Source organism: Oryx dammah, unplaced genomic scaffold (assembly GCF_014754425.2).
Source record: "Oryx dammah isolate SB20612 unplaced genomic scaffold, SCBI_Odam_1.1 HiC_scaffold_7, whole genome shotgun sequence".
Classification (NCBI taxonomy): domain Eukaryota; kingdom Metazoa; phylum Chordata; class Mammalia; order Artiodactyla; family Bovidae; genus Oryx; species Oryx dammah.
In genome coordinates, this window is record NW_024070191.1 from 1,417,534 (window position 1) to 1,432,254 (window position 14,721).

Genomic DNA, 14,721 nt, shown 5'->3' on the forward strand with positions numbered 1-14,721 from the left:
GTGGGTTCAGGGGGAAGGGTTGAATCATGTTCTAGAAACAGGTTTCATGGAGGGAGAAGGCAGCTAATGGGGGAAGTGGACTGGAGGCCCATTTCAGTGGAGATGAAATAGGACTCTACCCTGCTTTGCAGCAGTGCCTGGCAAAACAGAATCCCTTAGCACCCCTGGGTGCAGGTAATAGTGCTGCAAGCAATAAACAGCGATACAAGTAATCAATAGTAGTACAAGTAAAGGAAAGAAATGCTTCAGAGACTTTAGAAAATGGTAACGTTTCTCCCTTCAAAATAGTGTGTTCATTTTATTCATCTGCAACACAGTGCTCTTGTCTAAGTTTCATGTGGGAAGGAAATAGGAAAATGACAATAGAGTGAGCACACACTGAGTCATAGCTTTTCCACAAATGCTTTCAAATCTTGGCGAGATCTGACCCATTAGAAGCCAGGAGCTAGAAAGGGCGTGGCTTTTTATTTTTGAGAGCAGCTTCTCTGTTGTCTGTTTGTTGAATAATTCAGTCATATTAAATTTGGGAACAATTAAGTGAAAATAAGTAAAAAGTGATAAAAGCTAACTAAAAGATGTGATTTTGGATGTACAAGGAAAACGGAATTGGTACTGAGGGCTTGCCAGTAGGTGGGGGAAGATCTGATGGACTGAGTGTCTCTAACCGGAAGGTACCTCGTGACACAGAACTTCACATTCTGAGCCTTAGTTGAAGTAAGTATCTGTGACAGTATCGCTCTGATTGTTGCTTTATACCCAGGCAAGCTCACAAAACCTAACAAAGCTACCATACCATGCATTTGGAACTATAATATGAAATGTGCTATTTCTACACCCACAAGTAAGCCTAAGTGAAAATAAAAGATACTAGAACTGAAAATAAATTACTTAAATTTTATATTAAACATGGCTGCTGCCCAAAAGTAAGTTTAATTATAGAGGATGGAAGGAGAGCCTTGGGACTCTGAAAGAACTTGCAGGTTTGATGGACTTGAACACTCAAAGTGTTTCTTGATCACATTAAAACTCACTTCAAATTCTGCCTCTTCTTGATCTTAATATCCTACTTACTTGAAAAAAAAAAAGAACTCCCTTGAGGGACAATTTACATACTATCAAATGAACAGGCCCATTTAAAAAGTACAGTGAGATGACTTTAGAAAAACACATTCGCTGGTGATACCGGCATCCCGGCCAGCATCTCCATCAGCTGGATGACCCCAGGGCTCCTCCTAGGCCCTGGGTCTTATCCGAGGTTTCACTGAAGATTATTTTTGCCTATTGAAGAACTTCACATACTTGGGAATACAGAGTCTAAGTGTCTCATTTCTTTCAGATTTGTCAACAATGTTCTTTTTTTTAATACCAAGTGGCGTTCCATCGAGGGCTTCCCTGATAGCTCAGTTGGTAGCCTGCAATGCAGGAGACCCCAGTTTGATTCCTGGGTTGGGAAGATCCCCTGGAGAAGGGAAAGGTTACCCACTCCAGTATTCTGGCCTAGAGAATTCCATGTACTGTATAGTCTATGGGGTCTCAAAGAGTCGGAGATGACTGAGCGAATTTCACTTTTCACTTTCAGCATTCCATTGCATAGATGTAACAGTATTTGTTTATCTGGTCACCTACTGATGGGTTGTCTCTCCAAAGGCAGTGTTTTGAATAAAGCTGCCAAGAACACTCCTTGTACAAGTCTGGCAATGCAGGTTTCTGTAGTTGGGATAAATACCTAGTGGAATTGCTGGGTCAGATGGTACTTACACGCTTAGTTTATGAGACTGCAGATGGTTTTCCTGATAAAATGTTCTATCTACACCCCCATAATCAACACGAGAATTCCAGTCACCGCCCCCTCCCAGCCTTGTCAGCACTTGGTGTTGTCAGAATTCTCCACTGTATCATTCTCATGAGCAAACATCTCCTTTTAAATAAAGACCAGGGTCATTTTTGGAAGATTACAAGCAGGATGAAGAGAGGGACACTGCAGTTAAGGGCTGGGTCCCACAGATGTCCAGCTTACACACCAGCCCAGGCCTCTCCCACTTCTGACTGACCTGGGCTCCCTTCCCTGGGTTAAGTAATTTGCTCACGGAACTCAGGGAACACTACATATGTTTACCGGTGTGTTACCTAATACAGGAAAGGATGAGGTTGAAAGATACAGACAGACCGTCAGATGACGAGGCAGAGAGGGCAAGGTCTGGGAGTGTCTGGGGGACAGGAGTTTCCGCCCCTGGAGCTGGGGCTGTGCCCACACTCCTGGAAGCTCTCTGAACCCCGTAGTTTGTGGGTTTTGATGGAGGCTTCATCTTGTAGGCACAGTCGCGATGCATCATGAATTCAATATCCAGCCTCTCTCCTCCCAGGAGAGGCGGGTGGGGCTGAAGTTCCAAGCTTCTTATCTGGCTCAGTGACTTTGGAGCCCCCATCCTGAAGCCACCGCATTAGAACAAATGCGCTCCCAGCACCCAGGAACCCGGGACTGATGGTTTCTGGGCCGACCCCAGAGCACACACTTCTGTCCCCTGGGTCACAGCTCCCTGACCACAGCCAGGCAGGAGGGAGCAGTGGGCAGGGGGCTGGGAAGTGGAAGCGCGAGCATCTCAGTGGCATTCAGCAGAAACAGACCCCCGGCAGACTTTGTGGGAAGGGTCCCAGGCGCAGAGAGGGTCTGGAAGTTGGGGAGGGGGGCTGGCAGGCTGTGGCAGCAGAGCCTGCAAAGTAGCCGAGGTGGCCTCAGGCAGGAGCGGGGACTCCTGGTCCCCAGAGAGGAGCTCATGTCTTTCTGACATGGGTGGGAGTGGACCCTGCAAGTCACCCCGCCTCCGGGCTCCAGGCTCTCGGTGCTGCGGGAGTCAGCGTCTTGCTGAGAGGGGGAGGCAGTGGGGGGCGCAGCCCAGGGGATCCTTCAAGGCTGGGACCTCCCCGAGGCGGGTGGGGATACCCTTGAGCAAAGGAAACATCCTGGGGAGAGGGTGGGCATGGGGGCAGGCTCCAGGACCAGGCGGGGAGTTGCAGCTGGGAGCGCAGGCGGGGGTCTGCACCCCTCTGTCCCCTGCAGGCCCCTCTCCCCTGCTCTGTCAGACCACCTGGCTCTGAATTTCCAGCGCCCAGACCCAGTCCCGCCCCCCCATCTGGCAGGTCCTGGATAACTAGGTGCAGGTGCTGCCCAGTTCTGAGGGGCGCTGGCCTCTCTCAGGGTCTGATGGGGGCTGTGATGCCCTGCTTATCACCCACAGAGGCCCTCAGGCTATGGGGACAGAAAAAGGAGTGGGGTGCCGGGCGTGTCTCGGGGCTCCTTGAGCCATGGCACCTTCCTGACTGTGTATCTTCTCAGCACCTATGACCCCTATGCTCACCCTGCTGAGAATCAGAGCTTGTTCTGAGCAGGACCAGGGCTCTGAGAGCAAGAAAAAACGTTCTACAGCACCCATCCTCTTTCTCTGTCCTTCTTTGACATTCTTTCCCAGTTCCAGCTCCCCGATTTTTGAACTGTTCTGCCAGAGGAGAGGAGGGGAAGGGGGCAGGGAGGAAAGAGCACAGCCCCCCGGGGGGCCCTCACACCTCGGGTGTCACCTGCTGGCCTCCAGGAGCCTGCGTGTGAGCCTGAAGCGCTGAGATGGAGGCCCCTGTCCACCCCCACAGCTCTGCAAGGCTGGGGGGTGGCCTTCCCTGCTCCGAGCACGGCCTTCACCTCCCCCGCTGGAGACACAGCAAAGCCAGAAAACAGCTTAGTTCTTGTTGCAAGTGGTCTGGGAACAAAAGAGTCCTGTCTCCTGCCTGGAACAATGCTTCCTTCTCCCCTCCAGATTCCAGTGACCAGAAACAGCAGCCACACAACCCCGCCTCACTCATCTCCCTGGGTGCCTCTGCCTCCTCTCTGCTTCCTGGGCTTTGCTTCCCGCTACCCCCTGTCCCCTTGGCCTGCCAGCTATTGTGGGGGGATATCGGTGGGGGCAGGGTGGGAAGCAGAGATGCTTCAGGCAAGTCCAGGAGGGGAGTGTGGCTCACCCAGGGAGGAGGCCCTGGGCACTATAGTCTCTCTGGTCCAGGCCCTGGGGCTTGGGCTGAGAGAGTGCTCCCCCAGACACTCTGGTGGTCATTTATGCAGAAAGGGACAGGCAGTTTTGGGCAGAGGGTTTGTGTCAGGCCTGCTTGTTTTTTCTTATGGTGCGAGGGCCTTGAGGCTCATCTCGGCTACTGGCTGTAGCTGATTCCTGTGACGGCTATTCTTTGTTATACAGTGTCTTCCACTGTGTGACTGTATCACTTGGTCGATACACTCACCCCTTGATGAAATTTGAATTGTTCCCAGTGTTGAACTATGCACTGTTTTGAACAGTTTGAAATATTACGAATCACAAACTCTTGTAATGGTCTTTTTATGGACTTCTGTTTTCATGTACCTTGAGGACATAGCTAAGAGTAGGGTTGCTGAGCCTGTCCTATGAGCAACTGCAGAACGGATGTTCTGAGTGGCTGTACCATCCTACACTCACATCAGCAATGTGCAGTTGTGACGGTTCACTTTATGGGGCAACTGAGGGCCATGGGTTACCCAGATTGAACATTACTTCCAGGTGCTTCCAGAGGAGATTGATTGTCCTTTGAGCCGGTGGACTCAACAAACCGCCCCCACTCATGTGGGTGGGGATGGCCCAATCAATCGAGGGCTTGACTGTAACAAGATGGAGGAAGGAGGAGTCCCTCCTTTGGTGAGCTGGGTCATCTCACGCCATCTGCTCCTGTCCTCAGACTGGGATCCACATCGTCAACTCCCGCAGTTCCTTGGCTCTCCGGAGTCAGATGGCGTGTCATGGTGCTTCTCAGCCTTCATACCTGTGTGAGCCAGTTCCTCATAATCAGTCTCTCCTGGCTTCTCTCTGCAAATATGCATAGAGTAGCCCGCTGGTCAAAGGCAGAACTGCAATGGAAACTCTCGTCTTTCATCCTCTTCCACAAAAGGGCTTACAGAAAATGGTGATGTATCTGAAGAATACCAGTATACCCTAGACAGGACTGGAGGCCTCAGTCGGAGTTCCTTCTGCCCCAGCACCCCACCCCACCCCCTTCGGCATGCTCTTTCCAGTGAGCATGCTCTTCCCAGTGAGCATGCTCTCCAGAGCTTAGGGATTAATAGGGCCATTGTGGAAATGGGGCGCTTCATCCCGCACTTCTACTTATGGTACTTCTACTGTATTGTCCCCATGATCCAAAATAACATGATTTCTGAGTGAAAAATGATGACAGTGGCAGCCTCTTGAACTTCCCTACGTTTTTAAAAATGAAGTTGTGAGCCATCTATTAGAAACACTGGTTCAATATGTTTTCCTGCTCCTGAAACTTAAGACTTAGTGAGCATCTACTCTTCCCAGACACTGCAGTGTTCTCTGTGTAGTTCTCCCTTTCAAGTTTCTTATCTATGATATAGACACGATTAATCACATTTTCTAGAGAATGAGAGGGAAGTTCAGAGACTTGTGTAATTCACACAGGATTTTACTAGTGTTACAGACCAAAATAGGATCCCCGAATCTCTTGTTTTATCCATGCACACTATAATTTCCTTCTTATTTCTGCTCCACTAGATCAGAAAACACGTATCAGGATCTTCTTGGTTGGTGGTGAACTAGAGCTAATTCACTTGGGCTTTCTATCTCTGTCCACCGTGGTTACTAAGAAAATTGGGTAAGAGATCTTTGAATAAGCTATTCAAAGAGTCCTAGGAAAAGAGACCCAAAATAATTTTTCCAACATTAAAGTCACTGAGAGGAAGTATCTTTTTCAATTGATTCAGGCTCTATTATCTTTCCAGGGTTCTCTAAAACAGCTCAATTTTTTCCCATAAAATTAGCAACCTCTAATAATACAGATTGCTAAAATATTACCTTGTGCATGTGTGTGTGTGTGTGTGTGTGTGCTAAGTTGTTTCAGTCATGTCCGACTCTTTGAGACCCTGTGGACTGAAGCCCACCAGGCTCCTCTGTCCATGGGATTCTCCAGGCAAGAATACTGAAGTGGGTGGCCATGCCCTGCTCTAGGGATCTTCGAGACCCAGGGATTGAAACCAAGTCTCTTGTATCTCCTGCTTTGGCAGATGGATTCTTTACCACTAGCGCCACCTGGGAGACCCCAAAATAATATCTCACCTACTATTATTTTCCCCCAATCATTGTATTCGTTATATGGTGAGTTACATATAGCTGTGAGTTACATGAGCTACAATTTGCAGGGAAAGAACTTTTACAGAGCATGGTGGCTTTAGAGTCATTTGATGTTTAAATTAGCTTTGTGACATTTAACTATATTATTGTCTCCCTTCTACAAACCTAGTGGATGTCACCCTAGATCTTTATGATGCCTGGAAGTTCTAAAATTCTGAATTAAATTACTTCTATGATTGAGAGATTTGGACAGGAGCCTAGGGTGTGACTCACTATTTACCGTGTTGACCAGGTAACAGGCAACATTCTACAGCTGTCATTTTGGTTTGTATTCTTCTCTGGCATTTTGTCCTATAGCAGAAATTACAGCGTATGCTGTAATAATATGCTTCCTTTTTAAAATTATAAAATGAAGAAATGCTCCTTACAAATAATTTCAACAACACATTAGGGAATTCTTTTTCATCTTAAGGCGCTTTTGTGAGGAACCAAGCATATATGCGGATTTTCACCTCAAATGAGCTCATAGTAGAAGGATGCTTTTTAGGCTCAGACCCCAAAGATTCTGCCTGCAAAGAGGCCAGGGTTCAGTCCATGGGTTGGGACGATCCCCCTGGAGAAGAGAACGGCTACCCACTCCAGTATTCTTGCTTGGGAAATCCCACGGACAGTGGAGCCTGGCGGGGCTACAGCCCACGGGGTCGCAAAGAGTTTGACACTACTGAGTGGCTAACAGTTTCCCTTAGGCCCGATTAGCATTGTCCATTCAAAGGGTGACACCGCAGGCTTAACCTCTGCCTAAGTCATTACTTTTTGGCTCTTACAGGATAGTGAATTCTAACCCGTGTTCACCGGCAAAGTGAAGGTGAATATGAGAACTTTTCAGTAAAAGGCAAGCTTTAAAAAATGCCTCGGAAATGTGAGAATTCTTTGCTTTTCCAAACCCTCAAGACTTGGCGGGTCTGAGGCAGCTGACCTCCAGAGGAGCCAGGAACGCCCCTGCAGGCAGGGTCAGCCAGCAAAGGGAAAGGGTGGAAGCTTTGGGGACTGGGAGGGGGTTGGGAAGCTGGGGGGGAGATAGGCCGGAGGACCCTGCCCACACGTGCCCAGCCCGAGGGCTCTGCGGGGAGACACGGGGGTCCGGGGGGGTCCAGGAAGCCTGCCCGCCCGGCGCCGCGATCCCACGCGTGCGCAACCGAGACGGGCGTTGGGCAGAAGGAGGGGGCGCGCGGCCACGTGGCTCCGCAGGAATGCGCGGGCGCGAGGGCAGGGCACAGCCGAGGAACGGGCAGGCGCGACAGCCAATGGGCTCCCGGAGCTGCGAAATCAGGCCAATCACGGCGCGCGGGCGGGCCTGCCTCCCTGTGGGCGGGGCCGGGGCGCATCCCGGGGCGGCTGACTCGGGGCTGGTAGAGGGGTCGTTGGAGGGACGGCGGGCGGGGGTCCCGTCCCGGCTGCAGGGTGAGTGCGGGCCAGGGAGGACGGCGTCCCGTGGCTTGAGTGCGGGCGGGGCGAGGGGCCGCTGGGTTCCTGCGGGATGAGAGCGGGCAGGGGTGGGGTGGGAGTCCTTGAAGGGCGCCGCCCGCGAGCCCACCTATCGCGGAGCTTGGGAATTTCCTTTTTGCCTTGGGAAGCTTCCCTTCTGCCCAGCTCCCTGGAACTGGCTGATCCCACGGCACCTTGCAGTCTGGGCTGCCCGCCCACCCCAGATTTTGGGGGACGGTGCGAGGGCCGCTCGGGGCACACGCCGCCCCGGGCGTGGACAGTGCAGGTGGCGGAGCTGAGGCCCTAGAAGCGCCCCACTTATCGAGAGTCCCGGGATAACGGCAACGGATCGAGACCCACTGGCCATCCGGAGGTGCAGGAGGCACCCGGGCCCGGCCTGGGGTCTGGATGAACCAGGCCCCGTGAAGTCCCCTGAGGAGTGGCCAGTTGGGGTGTTTAGGTCGGGAATAGTCGTCTGTATTTTCCTATAAAGGCAAAAGCCCTTGGCCCACTTTGGTGCTGCTGCTGCTGCTAAGTCACTTCAGTCGTGTCTGATTCTGTGCGATCCTATAGACGGCAGCCCGTCAGGCTCCTCTGTCCCTGGGATTCTCCAGGCAAGAATACTGGAGTGGGTTGCCATTTCCTTTTCCTTGGCCCACTTTAGGGTGAAGGTAGTTGCTACTTTAGAAACCCTCCCTCCCATCTCGCATGGCTGGGAGACAAACAGGTGCGCTGCCAGCTGGGACAGGTGACTCCTCATCCCTACCTGGCAACACTTACCCTCTAGAAGACCCTCAGTTTGAAGGTAGAAATCTGAGTAAATGTTTCAGCTTTTAACAGGATGTGAATATTCTGAGAAAGCAGCAGACATACTTGGTGCAATATATTTACATTTCAATTACTGGAGGTAAAAATTCTCATGAACTAAGTGCAGTGGATTTTTAGCTTTTCTTTGGTTGAGCCACAAAGTCAAAATAAAGTAGCTGCCAATGTCCTGGATCAAATGCAAGAGTTACTTGATATCCCTCCAGGTAGAACATTGCAAGGAATAACATTTTTACTGTTTATCAGTTAAAATACATATTTTGAACATGTTTTCAAGGATATAATTTTTTTAATAAAGGAAAGATGAGATATACTCTGTGTAATATTAATGTATTGATATAATGTATCCCTTAAGCTCTCACCATGTTTACTTGACTGGCCCTGGGGTATGGTTTGGTTAAGTGACTCCATCTGCAGTCAGTATTTCAGTTTTTGAAATATCAATCTCAGATATGCAGATAGCACCACCCTTATGGCAGAAAGCAAGAGGAACTAAAGAGCCTCTTGATGAGAGTTGAAAGAGGAGAGTGAAAAAGCTGACTTAAAACTCAGCAATCAGAAAAGTAAGATCATGGCATCTGGTCTCATCACTACATGGCAAATAGATGTGGAAACAATGGAAACAGTGACAGACTTTATTTTGGGGGGGCTCCAAAATCAGTGCAGATGGCAGCTACAGCCATGAAATTAAGACACTTGCTCCTTGGTAGAAAATCTATGACCAACCTAGATAGCATATTAAAAAGTAGAGACATTACTTTGCTGACAAAGCTCTGTATAGTCAAAACTGCGGTTTTCCAGCAGTTATGTATGGATGTGACAGTCAGACCATAAAGAAGGCTGAGCATTGAATAATTGATGCTTTTGAACTGTGGTTTGGAGAAGACTCTTGAGAGCCCCTTGGACAGCAAGGAGAACAAACTAGTCAATCCTAAAGGAAATCAGTCCTGAATATTCATTGGAAGGACTGATGCTGAAACTGAAGGTCCAATCCTTTGGCCACTTGATGTGAAGAACTGACTCATTGGAAAAGACCCTGATGCTGGGAAAGATTGAAGGCAGGAGGAGAAGGGGATGACAGAGGATGAGATGGTTGGATGGCATCACTGACTCGATGGACATGAGTTTGAGCAAGCTCTGGGAGGTGGTGAAGGACAGGGAAGCCTGGTGTGCTGCAGTGCATGGGGTTGCAAACAGTTGGACATGACTTAGTGACTGTTGTTGTTACAACAACAACAACATCTGTAGTTAGGTGGCTGCGTGACTGTTCATAGTCAGGTGTAGACTCCCATGGTTTCCTGAAATAATTAGTCTCTCTCTCAGGCCAGGTATTATCAAAGCAGTTATAGACAGTTAGGGATGAGGTAAAATCCAGAGCTATTAAAAATAGTTGTTTTTTTTTTTAATTTGTTAAGGTTAAGGTTGACTTTGTTTTATTGAATTTGTTTTCTTGATATTTTGATGTTCTCTGAAGTTTATCTGGTGAGGCTAGACGGTTAGAAACTTCTCTTTGGAGATTCTTGGAGATTGAGGTGTTCTGGTGGCATTCAGACCCTGGGCTGAGTTCTGGAACTGCTCACCCGACCCTGGGAGAGTCACGTCCCCCGTAGAACCTCAGTTTATTCACTTAGGAAATTGCTGGAAGGCAAGTTGTGAAAATGCATTTTAAAGCAAGAATGCTCTGCATGAGAGCAAAATGAAAATGCCGTGAGTGTGGCTGTGTCACTATAAATTAAAGATCCATATCGAATAATACAGTATTCTTATTGCATGAGGCATGATAGAAAGGCTGCAATGAAAATCCAGATCTTGAGATACTCGGAGCCTGTTGGTGTTTATTTCACACATTACTCTCAGTTTGCCCAGGTAGAAAGGGAGTGGAATGAAACGAGACAGAAGGGGATCACAGGCATTAAACATTTATGGGCAGGATTACTGCTCCCTCAGTTAAGCCTTCTGGAAGTGTAGTTTGGGAAGTTCTGGGGCTTAGCAGTGCAGAGGGGCACAGGGTCTAGGGGTGTGGGCTGGGGCCAGCAGTGGGGGCTCGGGCCCTCTCTGACCGTGATGGCTGTGGGAGTGAGGCCCGGGAGAGCTGGCACGGGACCCCTGACCCGCCACCAGCCCCACCCAGCACACACCCCTCACTGGGACTCCTTCCGAACTCAGACTTCAGAGAAGCAGGCCTTGAAGTCGGCTTTTGCTTCTTTACATCTTGGTTTCTATGTGTGCCTTTTCAAAACTCTGATGATAAAAATGGCCAGTCACGGGTACTGCTGTTATTCTTTCATTTCCTGTTCTTCTTTATGTCGGGAAAGTAATGGGTACCTGCTAATAGGGAGTGCTTCCTGTGGGTTGTTGATGTTTTATGGTTCTGTTAAGCAATGTTCAAAAGATTTTTTTTTAAGATTTTTAGGAGTTTTTTGTTTTAGGTCTAAAGTGTTTCTTTTCTAGGAGCCACTTTCTGATACTAGAAATTGCTTTTTAAAGTAAATGTGACATCAGAGGTTGCTGCAGCCTCACAGTGCCCTTGTGAAAGGGAGCGGGGACAAGGCCCATGGGGGCAGGGGGAGGCCTCAGTGCTCCCAGGAGGACGGCTGAGCCAGCCTTCCCCAGGGGGCCGCTGGCCTGGTGGCCCAGGTGAGGCTTCAAGACCTTGACTCGGTAGTCGCCTGGGTTCCTGAACTGGACATTTTATGAAGAAAACAAAAGGAATAGATGAGGGTGCCCAAATAGTCCGCCCACTGGTAACTATACGAAGCCAAGGATGTCTCCACGCGCGAGGAGGTCGGGTCCTGAGGGCAGGGGCTCTGCTTCCTGGACTGAGGCTTCGCTCTTGATTCTTGGGCTGGAGGCTGGCAGTTTGTGGGGAACCAGAGCCTGGCAAATGGACATCATTTTTTTTTTTTTTTTTAAAGAAAGCACTGTGGACATTCGGGCTTCAGAGTCAAACAGATGTGAACTTTGAACGTGAGTCATTTCTCAACAGTGTGGAGACCAGGATCTGACCGTACAGAACAGGCTGAGGAGTTTTAGTAGAAGTGTGCCATGCACACTCAACGTTCATACTGTTATTCACGTTCTTTCTCTGAAGGGAAGAAGGGGTGGTGACTGACTTGAAGAAGCTTGAGAGTGTTGAGCTGAAAGGGTTGGAGCAGAGGTCAGTACCCGTCTCCGCTGGGCCTGGAAGGCCTTGGTGGGTGTTATTGTTCAGTCGCAAGGTTGTGTCCGACTGTTTGCGACCCCTTGGACTGTAGCCCACCAGGCTCCTCTGTCCATGGGATTCTGTAGGCGAGAATACTGGAGAGGTTGCCATGCCCTCCTCCAGGGGATCTTCCTGATCGAGGGATTGAACCCCAGTCTCCTGCATTGCAGGTGGATTCTTTACCCACTGAGCCATGGGGAAGCCCAGGAGGCCTTAGACCCTGGAGGATGTCGGGGTCTCCAGCGCAGGGAGTCGGGCGGGTACTCTGCTGGTCGGGCCGGCTCTGCCTTGCTTCAGCAGTGGCATGCAAGGGCTTGGAAGTGCAGGCATTTGCCTAGCGGTGGGGATGGGATGCCTGTGTGGGCCAGTGTAGAAACAGCCCAGGATTTCCAGAGTTAGACGTGATTCCAAGTCAGGAGCCAGAGTCCGCTTCTGGGCGAGGAGCGCTGAGCTCTGATGGAAGGAATTCGGCATGTCTTTTCACTCCCTGTGTGTGCAGGTCTGAGCCTGGCCGAGATGCCGGGAGGGCAAACGTGGGGCTGGAACTTGGGCTGGTGCAGCCATCAGCTCCCCCTGGGGGACGTGGCCTTGGCCCCTGGCTCCGGCGGCCCGCTCGCTGTGAAACTGATAAGACATCAATGCACGCTTTGTTCTCAAGCCCTGGGCTGGGCAGTGGTCAGTGGGCAGCCCTGACTCCGTCCGTCAGAGAAGCTGAGTTGGATGTTGCTTGCGTGGCCAGGGACTCAGCCTGCAGGCCCTTCTCTCCGACGGTGCGGGGGCCAGGCCTGGTGTCAGACTTCTTGTCCTGAGGACATGGCCTTGGTCACTTTTCCATTGGAACTAAAATCAGACCCAGGCCAGGGTCTGCGGAGGACAGAGTCCCGCCTTGGGTCCAGAACTGATTGGGGCCTGGAGGGAACCTGATGGGCCTGCCGCTGGCCTCTGTTCTGGAAAAGCGTTTAGACATGCGCTGCTCCCGGTGATTTAATAGGAAGAAATGAAAGGTGCAGCATTTGCCAGACTGCAGGAGTGTTTAGGCCGTGAGTCGCAGGTAGTCGAGGGGGAGAGATTGTTTCCAGGGTGTGCCTCCCTGCAGCCCATGTGGGCTGACAGGAGGGCAGGGGACCCTGGCGCCCATCTTCCCCGTGTGTGGGTGGGGGTGGGGACTCAGGGGAGGCCAGGCGGTCGAGGGCGTCCTGGGCTTCACAGCAAGGTGCTCCCCCCGGTGCCCCCCGCGGTCTGCAGGGTGGTCCGAGCTGGTGTCGGGTGGATGGGTGTCCATAGGGAGGGACCAGGTGGGGCCAGGCTGCCCTACACTGGGCGGGCCGCTGCGCCGACACATGACGGAAGGCTCCAGTCTCGGGGGACAGTGGCTTTGCCTGCATCTGCCTGATGTAATCACACGTGCACGCGGCGCCCCTCCTGCTCTGCAGGAGGAGTAACTTGCGTTTCCCGTAAATAAGGGGGCATTCCTGCTGCAGCGTGACCCCTCAGGGTCGGTCCACCAGGCGGGCAGCAGGTGCCCATGCAAGGAAGGCAGGGGCTTGGATGTCAGCCCAGGGTTTCCCCAAATTCCTTCCATCCCGAGGCGGGAAGCTGTGTCTGTCAGGGTGATTTTTGAGAGCTGGAATTTACTTTATGCAAGAAACTGCTGGGCGTGTGGGTCCCGGGAGGAGGTGTGGGTGGGGGTGCATCTCCAGCCTCCTCCCCTCCTCCCTGCTCCCCTCCTCCCGGTCCGTGGGGCTCTTGGTCCATGCACAAGTGCTGAACTGCCCCTGGCGGGTGTGCTCGGGGCCTGTCCTTGGTCGGGCTGTGTGCTGGGGGAGGTGACAGGGAGGCCTGGACAGACAGACGCAGGCTCCAGCCAGTAACCAGGGCCTGGGGTGTTGCCCCCTGTGGGCGCTGACCCCCTCGCAGGGGTGACTTTCTCCCATCTCATGACTGTAACACTGGCTTTATGAAAAGATTTCTCAGAGACGTGGCCAAGTAAAGGCAGAATGAACTTCGTCCTTGGTGAGTTCTGAAAGGAAGGGGTTGTGTGTCTAGATGGTTCTGAGAGGAGGCTCTCGGGCTGGACTGCATGGCCGTGGACACCCATGTTTGTGCCTGGAGGCAGGAGGGCTTCAGGAGCCCATAGAGGGGGTGTTTGGGCTGCGAGTCTGGGCCCCTGGCCCTCGGGGGGCGGCGGGGACGCGGTCCTCCTGACCCTTGAGTCTGGCTCGGCGCCAGCGTGGGGCAGGGCCTGCTGGGTCTGGGGCACCCCATGTCCAGTCCTGTGCAGGCCGCTGGTTTAGGGGTTTGAGGGGAGGAGAGCCGGACCAGGAGGGGCGAGGAGCATCGCCCAGGGCCGCCCCGCCCTCAGTGTGTCTGAAAGCAGTCCACGCGTCAGCTACGGCTCTGGGCTCTGATCCTTGTTCAGAGGCCCTGATGAATAGTCAGTGCGTTTCCACGCCTGTAAACCTGCCGATGATGGCGTGGGTGGCAGCCGGAGCTCCACGGGCCGGTTCCTGTGGTCCCGCGTGTCATGGCCTGGGGCCTAAAGGGACCGCGTCTGGGGAGGTCCGGGTGACTCCCTGGGGAGGGGGCACACCGTGGATAGAGCTGCCACCCCCCCCCCCCATGTCAACAGGAGTGGCAAAGCTCTGTCCTGGAGCCTGCACCCTGATGGGCCGGGCAGACATGGGGATGGGGTCAGCGCTGCTGGGGAGGCCGGGCAGCAGTGGGGCTCCATTTCCTGACTTTTGGCCAAACCTGTGTCCCCCCAGCCATCTGTCCCCTGCTCCTCCAGCTGTGTCCCCAGCCCCACAGCATCCACCTCTCCTGTCCCTGCCTCCCCATCTGCTTCCCTGGGATTGAATCCTGTCACCAGACCCGCCCAGGATGGGCTTCCCAAGGAAGGGGTGTGTCCCTTCCTGCTGGCTGAGCAGAGAGCAGGCTGGAAGGGGGAGGGGGAGACACAGAGACACAGAGACAGGGCCAGAGACACCGAGATACAAGGACGGACACAGAGAGGGAGAGACATAGAGAGACACAGGGAGACACAGAGAC

The 14,721-nt window shown here is 52.1% G+C and overlaps 1 protein-coding gene across 3 annotated transcripts in view; it reads left to right on the plus strand.

Moving 5' to 3' along the window:
• Positions 1-7,562: 7,562 nt before the first annotated feature.
• ARHGEF10 (Rho guanine nucleotide exchange factor 10) overlaps positions 7,563-14,721 on the plus strand; it is a 61,332-nt gene continuing 54,173 nt past the window's right edge. For all 3 annotated transcript variants that reach the window (XM_040243205.1, XM_040243202.1, XM_040243204.1), the window contains exon 1: positions 7,563-7,622. The gene's annotated coding sequence lies outside the window, so the exon portion shown is untranslated. The remainder of the gene's footprint in view (positions 7,623-14,721) is intronic.